The sequence below is a fragment of the Aethalodelphis obliquidens genome, unplaced genomic scaffold (genome assembly GCF_003676395.1).
Source record: "Aethalodelphis obliquidens isolate GAN/ISIS:26980383/991018 unplaced genomic scaffold, ASM367639v1 scaffold11, whole genome shotgun sequence".
Taxonomy (NCBI): Eukaryota; Metazoa; Chordata; class Mammalia; order Artiodactyla; family Delphinidae; genus Aethalodelphis; species Aethalodelphis obliquidens.
In genome coordinates, this window is record NW_020837955.1 from 18169735 (window position 1) to 18173281 (window position 3547).

Consider the following 3547-nt stretch of genomic DNA (forward strand, 5'->3'; position numbering starts at 1 on the left):
AGTGGGACAAAATACATCCTAGAGAGACAAGTGGCAAGGAGACTGCTCAGGAAGCAAGAAATGAAAGGATCTTTTGGACCAGTGGCAATGGGGATGAAGATTTTATAGAACCTGACAGTTGTTAGGATGAGGAGGGAAGAGGAAGTGGGGAGAAGAGAGCGTCCAGAGGCTTTATAAGGGGAAGAATGAAGGGATGAGGCGAGGGAGCAGAAGAAGGAGAGCACATTAGACTCTAAGCTCCTGGAGGACAAGGACTGTGTCCTTCACCGGGTGTCCTCCCTCAGTGCCCAGTACGGCATCTGGGCATCATAAGCCCTCAAGAAATATTTGCCAAAGAAATGAATGCGTTCGGTTTTGCACATGGTGAATTTGACATACATGTGAAAACAGGCAGGTGGAAATTCAAACCTGTCATTTGGTAGAAAGAGTTTGGGGTTAGAAATCTCAGCTGGGTGCTCATTTCCAGAGAGATTACAGGTCAAGCTGGAATTGATAGAGCTAATGAAAAGGCAGGGAGGGGAGAGAAGAGGTTTGAGGGCAGAATCCTGGGGCACCGTTACATTACATTTAGGGGATGGGAGATGGCAGATCTGCTGGTAGGAGACCAGCCAAGGAACTTCAGGGATGGAAGAGGGGAAGTAGGGAGGTGCAATGTCAAGGAAATCAAGAAAGGAGACCGTTTCAGGGAGGAGGGGAGGAGCTGTTGCCAAATGCTGCAGAGGTCGAAGAGAAGAGATACTGAGAGGCCTGTGGATTTGCTAATTAGGAGACCAGCGGCAGTGTCCCCAGCTGGTCAGGGCGGGAGGAGGTGAGGGGAGCCTACTCGGGGCGCAGAATTTAAGAGGTCTGGGCATACCTACGCAGGTGCACCTGCACACACACTCGCCCTCTTCACATCTGCGTAGGCCTGGTCGGTCAGTCTATGAGAGGTAGAGCAAAACAAAACAAAAACAAAAAACATGCTGGGGAAGGGGTGGTGTGCACGTGTCAGGACTCAGGGTCTGCAAGTGAGGAGATGACTAGACATGGGGCTGGAAAAGAGATGGCTCAGGAAAAGGCAGAGTAATTCTTAGTGTCAGATGAACCGTCTTTGCTGGTGGAGGGTTGTGGGCAACAATGCCCCAGGCAGATGTGAGGCCCTCAGATCCCAGAGACCCCTTGTTGGTGGAGGTTTCTGTTGTGCCTGCCCCTTGGTGGGGGAAGGGGAACGGGACCTGGTCCTCAGTCCTTTAGTCCACATGGAGGCCCCACTACTGTCAGTCTTGTTTATCACCATATCCCCAAGGCGTGAATCAGTGTCTGGCATATAGGAGGCGCTCAGTCAATAATTATGATTGGAAATAACAATGACAGCATCACCACCAACAACTAAGATCAGCTAAGCACTTACTGTATGCCAGGCACTTTATTATCTCATTTAATACGGCAGCTCCACAGCTAGATAGTATCATTATCCTCACTTAACAGATGAAGAAGTAGGAGTTCTGAATGACTTAGTAAGTTTCCAAAGGCCACTCAGGTAGGAAATGGTAGAAGCAGGATTTGAACCCAGATCTGCGTGCCCCTAGAATTCTCACCCTTGACCATTATGATTGTTGTTCTCCAAGAAGGTATGAGTCGAGGGTGGAGGGGACCTGCGTCTGTGTTCTGAGCTATTCTGCATATATTTGTGGGTGTCCACAGCTGCATGCATTTGTAGGTACTTGTGCGTGTGTATGTGCGTGCACGCACATGCATCCACACCTGAGTGAAGGGTACGCCTGTATTCAGTTGTGCAATCTTGTGGGTTTGGGCACAGATGCTACTCCACACCCTGCCCCCAGGTTTGAGCGCCCAGTTTCTTTCTGCTAGAGGCTGTGATGGTGGGGTCTGGCTCTCAGGTGTGTTCAGAGCTCAGTCCTGAACCCACCTCCCCATCAGAGGGCCCATGAGGGGTCCCTGCCCCCCACGGTTCTGCCCATAATTCTCCTTCCTTGTTTAAAGGGGCCAGTGGGTTTAATGATTAGTTACCGCCTTGTCGATATTCTCACCCAGGGAGAGGATGAATGGTGAGGCACTGACCCCGCCCTGACACACACACCCATTCTGTGGCAGATTAAGGATGAGAGAAGAGACCCTTCAGCAAGGGGGTTTAGGGGAGGGCAGCTCCAGAGAAGCTCAGCAGGGCTCTTGGGGGGGGCCTTCTCCTGTGATTCTCCAGGTGCCCCTACAGGGTGGTGGCAGAGGGGCCCCTCCTCCCACCGCTCCCCTAAGTCCTCTCCTCTCCACCTCCTCCAGGTTCTGGGAGGCTGTGGGAAGATGCCCTGGTGAGGGGAGGCCCTTCTTGAAGTGGGAGAGCTTGGTGTCCCCGTTCTCATTTTCGTGTGTTTGAATGTGCATATGTCTGTATGGCTTTGTGTCTTCGTGAGTTTCCATTTTCATGTGCTTTGGTGGCCGGCCATCCATGTATCTGAATGTGTAACACAGTCCATAAACATATTTGGGCCTTCTGGCCGTCCACGTTCATATGTAGCTGCATATGCCCACTACTGTGCGTGTACCCACACATGTATCCCTGGGGGAACAGCAATGTCTGTATGTGTGGGTGTGCATATATAAATGTGGGGGGTGTCTGAATCCTGCTGTGTGTACTTTGTGTCCTTGCCCTTCACAGTTGTCAAGGGAGGCTCTCTCCCTGTCCTGCTCTGGATCCTAAACCCACTTCTGATGTTACAGGAAGAAGCCGGTCAGTTGTCTCTTGCTGAGGAGGGGCTGAATGAAGTTTCCATCCCTCCCCTTCTCTCTGAGCCTCAAAGGCATGTCATGGTGACTCAGGCACCAAGCTATGGATCCCTGACCCCACCTCCAGTCTTTGCTCACTAGGACCCTCCCTGCTGGGCTCCTGGGTCCTCATGGTCTTGAACCTGGGTCTCCTCATTGCCCAGGGGTGCCCTGTGCCTGGAGCTTTGGGAATGTAGTCCATTCATGCTCTGCCCCCCAACCTCTGCTGAGTCTCCCCATCCCACTCAGACCAGAAGCCACCCCACATCCATTTAGGGACTCACCCTCTGTCTTTGGAGGCAAATTCCAAAGCACCCTCACACTTCATAGCTTCTGGTCCCTAACCACCTTAACCATTAAACCTACAAGTTTGACACTCTCTCCTTCGACTTACAGCATCTGCCCCTCAACCTGACTTCACTGGATCCAGTCCTGGAAGAAAGGGAAAGAAAAGGGGGACTATGTGGCCGGTTGTTCCCCTTATGCTGGGACTCAGAACCTGGGGAGGGGAGACTGGGGGCCTAGGGCAGCTGCGGGGCAGAGAGGGGCTGAGCTTGGCAGAAAAGAGATGCTAGGATTCAGGTCCATCCTCACACCATCCCCCTGCCCCTGCCACACACACACACACACACAGACACACACACACTCACCCTGTTGGAAGGTGACATTTGCTATTAACCTTATATTGGGCCATTTTGTAAATCAATGTCACTTACATTTAATAACAAGTGTAATCAAAGGAATTATGCAAATTTAATTTGATGCTTCTTGAATTATGCAAATCCGC